Below are 12,823 nucleotides of genomic sequence, written 5' to 3' on the forward strand. Positions count from 1 at the left end.
GAGGAGAATTTGTCACCATGCTGTAAAAAAGCAACAAAAAAGCAGCATTTGTATTTAGTAGAGCTTCTATTATGATCCGACCATACATCATCTCACTTAATCCTAAACCAATCCTGTCAGGTCAGCGTGTCTTTAGAAGAAATTCAAGAGTTGGGAAACGTGTCTGCCCTCGGGCGGCTGGTCAAATGGCAAAGATCAGGCTCAAGGCCAGGCTGGTCTTCAAAAGCAGGTCCTGTTTTGATGGCACTGAATGACACTGAATAATGACATCAGTTTAATGCCTGTTATGAGAGGTGATGGATCCCAGGCCCCATAGGCGAGCTTCCAAGTTCTGTAACAGTCAATAGGGAATCGCAAAAACTCCTCAAGCCCTTTGCTGTCAATTATATTTCTGGGGCATGATGCCTGCAACTCTCACCTCAGGCCATCTTTCCTCCAGAGCCCTTCAAACATGTCAAGGGATCCTGGAGGTGGGAAGGAGACACGTGATTCCCCATCAGCTTCAACTTTGCAACTCAAATGTCGCGTGGAGATTTGGAAATGACCATGTGGACATCAGGGTGTTCTGGGCTTTTGTGAGACCCACTGGACTCCAAACTGTGAGGGTTGCCTTGTTTGTGTCCAGTCACAATGAGACAAGGGAGGATCACGAGTGAATCAGAAAAAACCCGAGCATACACTTCCACAAAACCTGCACCAGGCTAGCTTGTGTTTGGTCCAAGCACCAGAGCTTTGGCACCACAGAGACAAATCCTGGGGTACGTTCTGGGCGGAGGTACTGGCCTCTCTGGAATTCTGTTTCTAGGAGAGCTTCCAACAGGACTTGGGGTGTTCTAGGCTCTCTATCTGATCAACAAAACTGTAAAATGGGGATGTTGTAGTGGCTGTAGGATTGTAAAGTATACAAGAGCTGAAGCGGCTTTTGAAGTGGTAGAAACTGCTCTGAGCAGTGGCTGACCCGCTCTCCTCCATCAGAGTCAAGAACTCTTTCAAAGCACTGGAACAGAAGGCCCTTCCCATGCACGCACAAATGCTGTGTTTTAGAAAACTTATTTCTTCCAAGCAGTTCTACATAGGTCCTCATGACCTCCCTGCAGTTTATATTTGAGGTTACCTACAAACAAATGTTATCCAATAAAAAAACTGCGATGTGTACATAAAGAAATACCTCAATGGACATAAAATCTCTAAATATCTTTTAAAATTAAGACTAAAAAAGAAACTGTTTATCACGTTGATAACTACATCCTGCGCACGCTTCCTGGTAGATAACACTACACCCCACTTTCAGCCATCGCTTCACTTTTCACTTTTCATTTTTAACTCAAAAAAAAATCTGATCGGGCCGGGCGCCGTGTCTCATGCCTGTAATCCCTGCATTTTGGCAGGCCCAGGCGGGTGGATCACGAGGTCAGGAGATCGAGATCATCCTGGCTAACATGGTGAAATCCCGTTTTCTACTAAAAATACAAAAAAATTAGTTGGGTGTGGTGGCGGGCGCCTGTAGTCCCAGCTACTCGGGAGGCTGAGGCAGGAGAATGGCATGAACCCGGGAGGCGGAGCTTGCAGTGAGCCGAGATCGCGCCACTGCACTCCAGCCTGGGCGACAGAGTGAGACTCCATCTCAAAAGAATAAGTAAATAAAATCTGATTGACACCTAATAATCGCACATATTTGTGGGGCACACAGTGATGTTTTCATACATATGATGTAAAGTGAGCGTATCAGGATAATTCGCATAGCCATCATCTCAGACCTTTATCATGTATTTGTGTTGAGAATATTCGCTGTCCTCCTCCTAGCTATTTGAAACTTTAGAATATATAGCTGTATAGTTTCAAATCCTCCTTCTAGCTATTTGAAACTAATGTGTACTTATATAGTTAACTATATAAGTAATGTGTACTTATATAGTACATATAAATAATATATAAGTAAATATAATATGTACTTACGTAGTTAACTATGTATAGTTATTATATAACAATAACTATATCATATGTGATTAACTATAGTCATCTAGTACAGAACACTAAAACTTATCTAGCTGTAATTTCGTATCTTTTCACAAACCCTTCCTTGTCCTTCCCCTTCCCCTCCCTTCTCAGCTTCTAACATTCTCTTTTCTTCTTCTTACTTCAATGAGACCAACTTTTATTTAGCTTCCACATATGAAGGAGACTATGTGGTGTTTAACTTTCTGTTTCTGGCTTATTTCACTTAACATACTGTCCTCTAGTTCCATCCATGTTGCCATGAATGACAGGATTTCATTCTTTTTTATGGCTGTATAATATTCCTTTGTGCATATGTACTACATTTTCTTTATCCACTCATCTGTTGTCAGATACCTCAGATGATTCCATATCTTGGCTGTTACGAATATTGCTACAATAAACATGGAAGATTCAGGTGTCTCTTGGATATGCTGATTTTCTTTCCTTTAGATAAATGCACAATATTGGGTCATATTTCTATTTGTGTTTCTGAGGAACCTTCATACTGCTCTCCACAGTGGCTGTACTAGTTTACATTCTCATCAGTAGTGTGCGAGAGTTCCCTTTTCTCTGCATCCTAGCCAGAATTTGTGATTTTTGTCTTTTTGATAATAGCCATCCTAACCAGGGTGAGATGATATGTCACTGTGGTTTTGATTCATCCTTTCCTGATTATTAGTGATGAGCATTTTTTTTCATATATTTCTTGTTCATATATGTGTTTTCCTTTGAGAAATGTCTGTTCAGGTCATTTGCTCATTTTTTAACTGGATTGTTTACTCTTTTGCTGTTGAGTTGAGTTCCTTGTATATGTTGGATATTACGCCCCTGGCAGATGAATAGTTTGTAGTTGTTTTCTCATTTTCTTTAGGTTGTCTTTTCACTCTGTTGATTGTTTTCTTTGCTGTGTGGAAGCTTTGTGGTTTGATGTAATCCCAGTTGTTCATTTTTGCTTTTGTTGTCTATGCTTTTGAGATTCATAAAAATCTTACGATCATAAAAATTTATAAGATCTTTCCCTAGACCAATGTCTTGAAGCATTTCCTCTGTTTTCTTCTATTAGTTTTACAGTTTGGGGTCTTACATTTAGGTCTTTGATTCACTTTGAGCTGATTTTCGTACAGGGTGAGAGGTGGGGATATAGTTTCATTCTCCAACACCTCTTCATGATAAAAACTCTCAATAAATTAATTGAAGGAAAGTACCTCAACATAATAAAAGCCATATATGTCAGACCCACAGCTAACATCATACTGAACGAGAAAGAGATAAAAGCTTTTTCTCTAAGAGCTGGGAAATGACAAGGATACTCACTCTCACCACTCTTATTGACCATAGTCCTGGAAGCCCTAGCCAGATCAATCAGGCAAGAGAAATTAATAAAGCAAATTCAAATTGGAAAGGAGAAAGTTAAAACTGTTTCTGTCTGCAGACGATATAATCTTACACAGAGAAAAACCTAAAGATGTCACAAAAATAAAACTGTTAGAACTGAAAAATTAAATAATGTTGCAGGATACAAAATTAATACACAAAAATCTGCAGTATTTCTATATAGGAAAAACAGACTAGCTGAAAAAGAAATTAAAAAGGCAGTATCATTTGCAATAGCTACCAAAAAAATACCTATGAATAAATTTAACCAAAGAGGTGAAAGACCTCTACAAGGAGATTTATAAAACATTGCTGAAAGAAATTTAAGAGAATACAAACAAATGGAAAGACATCTTATGCTCGTGGATGAGAAGAATTAACATTGTTAAAATGCCCATACTACTCAAGCAATCAGATTCAATGTGCTCCCTATCAAAAAATACCATTGACCTTCTTCACAGAAGTAGGACAAAAATTCTAAAAATCTGTATGGAACCATGAAAGATGCCATATAACCAAAACCATCTTGAGGAACTAAAACAAACAAATGAACAAAAGAACACAAAGCTGGAGGTATCACACTACCAGACTTCAAAAGAGACTACAAATTTATAGTAATCAAATCAGCATGATACTGGCATGAAAAAAGACACACAGACCAATGGAAGAAAACAGAGAATCCAGAAATTAATCCAAGTATCTATAGCTAACTGAGATTTTACAAAACTGTCAAGAACATTCATTGGGGAAAGGACAGTCTCTTCAATAAATGGTGCTGAGAAAACTGGATATTCATTCTTCTTTCTAGACAAATGTCACCTTATCAGGGAGGCCCTCCATAACCATCGTGAGTATTTGCTAAGTCCCCTTGCCCACCACTTTCCATCCCATCCCCTTCATAGCATTTGTCCTCACCTGAGACATTATGTGCTTACCTGTTCCTTATTTTTCCCTCCACCAGAACATGAGCTGTGTGTGAGGAAGGACTTTGTTTTGATCACTGCTGCTTCCTGAAGACACAGACAATGGCCAGTGCATAGTAAGTGCTCAAAACAAAATATGCATTTCTTTAAACACATTGAAGTCTTTGTAGAAGAGCAATGTATTGACTGGCGGAAAGGTGCTACCAGATGGCAGATAGAGATTTCTGACTCATCTGGATGTACTGATGGAAATGAGAAAGTCGCATGGAAGAAGATGAGATCTTCTAAATTGATCTAAGTGGGATATCTCTTTTATTCAGGAGGGGATTTCAATTTTCAGGAAAAGCACAACAGAAATTGGGCCCATGTACAAATTTGTCAGAATCTCTATGTGGGTCCTCTGGTGAAAGGATTCTCATTTTGGGTTCCTCTTGAAATACTAAGAAAGGTTAGAACTTTGCCTTGCCATTTCATCCTTTCTTTCTCTCACTCTTTCTCTCATCCCTCTGTGTTTAAATGTCTTAGGCTTAGCAGGCTTTGTAAAACTCAGTACATTAAAATGGAAATAAAATATATATCTATCTATTTTACATGCTAAGATAAAAGCATAACCATGAACACAAGTTTAATTAGATCATCTTGGAGTTCTTGAACTTAGTTGTTGATGACATTCAGGGCCTCTGGTTTAAGTTAAAGAACCAGGACTATAATTGTGTCCCCATTCTCTCCAGATCCCACTGAAATAAAAATATAGCATTACAAGAAGAACCATATAACAGGAATTGAACAGGGAGTCACTACCATATACAAGATTTAAATAAGGTTCTAGAAAACAGAAGGTGGGTGGCAGAGGGTTACACAAGGCACAAGGTTAGCAAGCCAAGAAGTCTGCAGTGTGGGGGACACAGAAAGTGGGTTTCAGAAGAGGTAGGCCTCAGTCCACCCAGGAAGCCCAGAGATTTCTGTGCTCAGATCAGCACACAGACTGGAGTATAGGAGGTGGAAAGGGCTGAAGACAGAGGAGCAATTGAAGTTCTATCTGTGGGGCAACTGTACCCGTCAAAACGTCACCCTCTTTCCCCTTTTCTACCCATCACTCATGACTCTCAGGCATTTATGTTCCAGCAAAACACTCCTCCCAAAAACACTCTCCCCCAAAGAAACTAGAGAAAATGTTGGAGACAATATCTTTCATTGGTTAAATTTGCAGCCTGTGGCCAGCTCCCTGCACACATACTCTAAATGATTTGCCCCTTACAGAGTCCTGGAGAGAATTCCTACCATGAAGAGATCAGTCAGGACAAAGCCTAGGAAACCATAGACACCAGGTATCACCAGCATAAAAGAACCAGAAATGAGAAAAACTAACCAGAAAGTCAAGTGAAACACAAAACTGAATCTGAAACACAGTGGAATTATCTTCAAAGGCCCAAGAGAAATTTATACCAAAATTTATATATTCAGTGAAATTATTAATCAAGCATATGAGAAGATTAAAAAAAAATTGAGAGTTAAAGACTCAGAAAGGCGACCTTCCACACATTCCTCAGGAAGTTACTACAGGATATATTCCAGAAAAACGAAGAAATAAATCTAGAAAATACAAAAATGAAATCCACAAAAAGTGGGGCACCTAGGGTCAACCTTAACACATGAGCTAAGCAAGCTTTGACTGGTTATTTGTAGTCTAGAGGCCTCTGTTCAACAGTCCAGTAGATTTTCCTTCAACTTCTTCACATGCAATGAAATACAAAATATTCGACATTTCTGAGTTGGCATATAGTTTATCCCATGGATATGTATTTACTCAGGACCACATCATACATGCTGAGTTTCCTAAGTGCAGACATTTAGAATGTGAAATTAAGTCAGCTGTGACTTATGAAGGATAAAAGAGTCAATGTTTATTTAAATTTTTGTATGGGAACAAAAGAGAATGAAAATGAAGCAATATCATTAATGGATTAAAAAAATTGTGTCACAACCGACAATAATTAGACAATACTTTGAAGTTCCATTTTTAACTCATGGATAAATTCTGTATTCATGCATATAGTCATTCAAGGATTCACTCACTCAGTTAAGTATTTATTGAATAGCTGGGAGAGTGCAGACATTATACTAAACACTGGTTTTAAGAAGGAATACATACCCTCTTGTGTTCAGGCTGACAGAGGAGACAAGGACATAAAGCAATAACTAAAGCCAGAACTGCAAGAAGAAGGTAGAGACACCATGGAAATATGAGTAGGGTTCATTTGTTTATTTAAATAGTGTCTTACATACTTGCAGGTGCTTCAAACCTGAAGACCATCTTCCAGTTTCCCATCCTTGTGAAATTTCCTTGGAAAATTTTTAGTGATTGCTAAGTTTTTAGAAGGCATTACTGGTAGCTCATTTTATTTAGAATATAGTTGACCAAAGTAAGATTAAACGTATTCAGAAGCAAATATAACCATAACTTATTTAATTTACAGGGGTAAACTGTAATCTGACTTGCAATTGTCAGCTTCAATCCTTTTACCCAGCTGTAATTTTTTTCATGTTCCCTACTTTTTTTTTTTTAACAACTTAATACTCAATGACGGGTTTTAGATTTATACCAAATGTATCAATCACTAATCTTTGGCAATCTTCCCTTTTCTTTTTGCCTTCTTATAAAGTCTAATAGTTCTGAATCTTAATTTCTAAAGGCTGCTTTATAGACTAATAGATAACACTAGTACTTTTTAAAACTCTTAAGGTGAGTGCTTGCTGACATTTGCAAAGGGAAGAAAGATGCTGAAGACTCAATTACTATTTCCTGGCAACTGAGTCTAGGAGAGAAGAGAAATATTCACAAACAGCTGTAATACAAGACATAAAAGACAACAGTACCCCTACAGACAGGCAAAAACTCAGGGAGTTTACCTCCCAAGCACCGTTCTGCAGGAAGTTAAATGAGTTGCATTTCCGACTCAAGTTATCGACTCTGCCCACTTCTGCACGTCTCATAGTGGCAATGGGATGTGGAGATGGAAGTCAGTCCCTTCCCTTAGAAACTCACAGACCTAGGAGGAAGGCACAGCAATTCACCAAGACTGCAGGATCCATAGCGCCCAGGGAGACCAGTGCAGAATCCTCAGGATCCACAATGAGAGCACCATGTGATTGCTGCAGAAAGTGAGGGAGGACAGCAAGGGGGGTGCTGCTCAGGGCACTGGGGAAGTCCAAGGGACAGGTGCACAGGCTCTCAGTGAATGCAAGGGAGGACACACTCCTGGCTAACTTAGAAGGGGATGGAGGAAGCAGCAGCATTCAGATGAGTGACCATCCCCATAGGGGTCCCACAGCACTTCCTAGTGCCAAGGGCATGTGGCCCGAGCACAGTGAAGCAGTAAAGGGTCCTCTGCAGGACTCGCAGCCCACTGCAGCCTCCTTGGAGACGGGACTATGGCTCACCTCATCTCCCTGGTACCAAGTTCTAATGATAATCCTTGGAAACAAGTCTGCAACCTTCTCTTTCAATTCTCTTGGTTACTATTACACAGCAGTGGCTGTGCCTCAGCCTCTGGGCTCAGAACCCCGGGTTCAGATCCCTGCCCGTTACTCTGTCCAAGGCTGCAGAGCTGCCCTGTGAGCTCCTGGACTCCCTCCTCCTCTACCGGCCACCTGACAGTCAGTGACCTCTGGCATGTTAGTTCCTCTCCCCCACCTCAGTTTCCAGGTCTATACAGCAGAGATTATGGTGGTATTTACCTCAGAGGGCTGCAATGTGGAACACCCACTGAGTGTCACCTTTCCTTATGACCTTTCCTTACCAAAGCTCGGTGGCTGAGCAAGATAAATACTTCCTGTGCCTCAGTTTCCTCATTACTCACAATGGAGGTGGTGGGGCCATCCTGAGGATTACATTAAATAATCCATATCAAGTTACTGGGAAATGCTGTGGTCTTCACGCCTGTTTCCACTGAGTCTGGCTTTATGATATCAGCTTAAGATTTACTGTGATTGTCCACAGTCTTCTTACCTCTTGCCTATAATATCTTGCAATATTTAATCCATTATTCTACTGCTAAGCACTATTGAATACACATTAATTTATATGGTTTTGCTGAGTGTGGCAGAACAAAGAAATGGCCTCCCCAAAGATATCCATGTTAAGTCACTGGAATCTGTGGACGTGGCTTGACTTGGAAAACAGATCTTTGCAGATGTAATTAAATTCAGCAGGTTGACAGGGGCGTATCCTGCATTATTCAAGTGGCCCTATGTCCAATGACAAGTGTTCTTATAATGGAAGCAAGAGATACACTTGACACCTATAGAAGGGGAGGCAGCAACATGACCAGAGGAGAGACTGCAGTGATGCGGCCACGAGAAGCTGAAAGGGGCAAGGAACAGATTCTCCTCTGGAGAATCCAGAAAGAGCATGGTCCTGCCCATGACTCAGTGTAGATTTCTGGCCCCCAGACTCTGACAGAATTCATTTCAGTGGTTTTGAGGCACTAAGTTTGTGGTGTTTGTTACAGCAGCCACATGAGACTAATACACTCTATTCAAGTACGAATTTTCTACTCTGACTCATTAGATGCCTTAAATCTGCATACTAGAGCTATAATTAGTTACAAAGACAGGGATTCTAAAGTTAACTCCAAAATAACCTGGCTTGAAGTCTTCCTCTCAGCATCAACATAGGTTTCAACAAAATGGTTCAGTTGAAATTATGAGGCCCTGAGCATGGTGAGCAAAAATGCCAAGCCTGGAACCAAAGGTACCCCAGACAAATCCTGGCTCCTCTCTTCATCTCCCTTTGAGCTTCAGTCTCATCTGTACAGCAGCGTGCTCAATAGAAATGGCCTCCATGGTACGCTGTTAGGAGGAATAACTTAGTACCAAATAAGGGCCGTAGAGTGCCTAGAGAACAGGTACAGGCAGCAGGCATAATTATTAGCCTATCTTATAGGCTAGGAAACTGAGGTTTAGATGTGCTGGATAACTTACCCAAGTCTCATAGCTATTAGGTTTCAGAATTTGGAGCCAGATCTCATTAATCAAGGTGCACTGCAGCATGGCACCTAATGTTCCCTGCTCTAGCATATTTTCCTCCAACTTTTAATCAAAAACGTTTTCAAATATAAAGAGAAGTTTAAAGGATCAGTGAACACCCAAACATCCTCCACTGGAATTCGAAAATTACCATTTTACTATATTTGCTTTGTGGCATATAAATCCATCCACCCATGCATCAATCACGGATCCATCCTTCAAGCCATCTGCCCCTCCCTCCTCCTCCTCCTCTTCCTTCCCGTTTTTCTCTCTCTCTCTCAATTTCTTGAAGTTTCAAAGCATACAGTATGCCTTAGCATGCTTCCCCTCTGAACACTGCAGCTTGCATGTTATTACTGTGTGAGTTCAATATTTGTCTATGGCTCTCTTCTTTTTGGTGGGGAAGAGGGAGGTAAATTTGCAGAAAGTTAAATGCATAAATCTTAAGCATATCAGCCCATCAGTTTGGGAAAAATGTAATCTCCTGTGTAACCCAAACCTTTATCCAGACATTAAACATGCCCACCAGGTTAAGAGAGCCCCCTCATGCCCTTTCAAGTCAATCTCCACCCCTGCTCACCATGGCAACTGACATTCTGGTTCTTTTCTCTAAACATCAGTTGTGCCTCTTTTAAAACGTAATCAAAATGAATCTTGCAGTAGGCATTCTTGCATGTGAGGCTTCTTTACTCAGCCAAATGTGTCTGAGACACACTCGTGTTGCTGCAGGCTCTTCTGTTGATGAGCAGCCTCATATCGTACAATTCACCACATCTTCTGGTCACTAACTCCTGGACAGGCTCCAGTTTTTGACTATTACGGATAAACTGCTATGAATGAGGTTGACCAAATCTCTTTATGGCCATATTCTTTTCATTCTTTAAGTTAAATGCCTGGAAAATGGAAGAACCAAGTCAGAGGATAGGTGAATGTTTAGTTTTATTAAAAACAGCCAGACTTTTTTCCAGAGAGCTGGTGGCATTTTGCCTTCTGACCAATAGTTGAGGAAAGTTCTGCTGGCTCATGACATGTCCTTGTCAACACTTGGTATTGTCGAAGTTCTTAATTTTAGCCATTCCAGTGACCTTTATTTCACATGTCCCTGAGGACAACAAATGTTGAACACGGTTTTAAGTGCTTATGAGTCATCTGCATATCTTTTTTTGTGACGTGTCTGTTCAAATACTTTGCTTATTTTTAAGTTTTTCAAAATATGTTTATTATTGACTTCTATATGTCATTTATATATTCTGGATACTTGTTCAATACTAGATGGATTTTTTTGAAATTTTCTCTCAGTCTGTGACTTATTTATTCATGTTCTTAGTGTTGCCTTTTGATAAAGTTTTAAATTTGATGAAATCCATTAATCACTTTTTAAAAATTTTTACTCTGTTTCCCAAGAATCCCCCATCATTATTTTCTCCCTTTTTTTCTTTTCTGAAACTTTCGTAGTTCTGCTTTTTTATGTACTTTACAATCTGTCTTTACTTACTTGTATGTATAATGTGAGGGGGTAGGGCTGAGTTTTTCTCTCTCTTTCCCTCCCTCCCTTCCTTTCTCCTTCCCTTCCTTTCTTTCTTCCCTCCATCCCTTTCTCCCTCCCTCTTTCCCCCTTTCTTTTCTCTTTTCTTCTTTCTTTTCTCTCTCTCTCCTTCCTTCCTTTCTGCCTGTCTGTATGCCTCCTTTTTTCCCAAGTGTCCCAGCATCATTTGTTGAAGACTTTCCTCTCCCCATTGGATTTCTCTGCAACTCCACTTCTGATGTACGGAAAAAAACCACAAGAGAACATTGCTTCCACCTCATTAACAAGAAAAACTCAGCTACTCTACAAAATCTTATTTTTCTTTAGCCTATTAAAGAGTAAGGGCCACAGGCACCCAAAACATCTGAAGGGAAATGGTGCCACAGATTGTTTTGCCTTTGGAAAAGTAGAAGGAGGAAGCAGCTTTCATTCTAATAATCTGTTAATGGGTAAGCCTGGGCTGGACCACAGTTTAGAATAAATGGGATCCCATTCTCACCTACGAGTTCTTCTCCGCAGGCTTCTACCAGGTGCTCACGGGGAAGATCGGTAGGCAAGGCAGTAGGCCCCGGAGCCCCCACCTGCATCCCTAGACCCCTCCCCTAAGGAAGACAAGCCTCTCAGTGCAGGACGGCAGGATACTCCCTCAGGCCCAGGTCCTACATACCAAGAAGCAAGGATCTTCTCTTCCCAGGAGAGGGGCAGGAAACTCCCTCCCAACTACCACCTGTCCTCTGACAGATACAGATAGTTTGGCTTGGTGAAGGAGAGGAGGCAGGGACACTGAGAAAGCTCTAGCCCCAAAGCACAAAGGCACAGGGCCATCCTCAGATAAGAACTGAAAACACACCCTGCCCTCTCCAGGAGCCCATCTCCTTCCCCACACGCTTCCATCACAACAGGTGTGCAGCAATGGCCAAAGTAGGTGTGCAACAGGAGCACTGAGGGGCACCAGGCTCCCCAGTCTCCATGGTAATCGCAAGGCAGCAGCAGCCCAGTGCTGGACAGTTCTAACAAGTCTCTCACGCATGGAAAGGAACTACAACAATGACAAAACCAAAACCTAGCTCAACTACTGACTGACCAGGCGGACTCAATCCCTACACCAGGGACTGGCAAATTATCATTAGCCAGCCACATTTGGCTTGTCACTTGTTTTTGTAAATAAAGTTTTAACAGCAGACAACCATGGCTATTCACTTACTTGTTGTCTGTGACCGGCTTAGGGCTACATTGGCAGAATCAACAAGTTACAACAGAGATCCTGTGGGCCACAAAGCCTAAGGTATTTACTTATGTGGCCCTTTACAGACAAAAGTTTGCCAGTTCCTACCCTATAAAGACAGCTAGAGATAAGGGATGTGCCCATTTTCAGGAGAAATTTCTACTTACATAAGTCTCTACTATTCTGCTCAACATACGTTCAATTTAATCAAATGTTAAGAGCCACACAAAAAGCAAGGCAAACAACACATTGTTAAGAGACAATCAATAAAATTCGGCCCAGAGATTAACAAGATACTGAAACTATCAAAGAAAGACTTTAAAATGGCTACAATTAAAAGATTAAAATAATCTAGTGGGGAAAATGTAGACAATATAAAGATGGGGAACTGCAGCAGAAAGAAACTATGAGAAAGAATAAAACGGAAATATAAGCAATATAAAAAATACTATCACATCTAAGGAATCCCTTCAATGGTCTCATCAGCAGACAGGATTCAGCATAGGAAAGAATCAGTGAATTTGAAGGCAGGTCAATAGAAATTATAAAAAAGAAACATATTCAGGAAAAAGAATGAAAAAATGAAATGGAGCATCTGAAATCTGTGGCACAATATATCCAACTGTTAAGCACATGTGCAACTGGAGTTCCAGAAGGAGAAGAGAAGCAGAATGGGACAGAAGACATATTTGAAGTTGCAGTGATCAAGAACTTTCCAAGATTTAATGAAATACAACAAACCACAGATAC

This window comes from Piliocolobus tephrosceles, chromosome 9, assembly GCF_002776525.5.
Source record: "Piliocolobus tephrosceles isolate RC106 chromosome 9, ASM277652v3, whole genome shotgun sequence".
Taxonomy (NCBI): Eukaryota; Metazoa; Chordata; class Mammalia; order Primates; family Cercopithecidae; genus Piliocolobus; species Piliocolobus tephrosceles.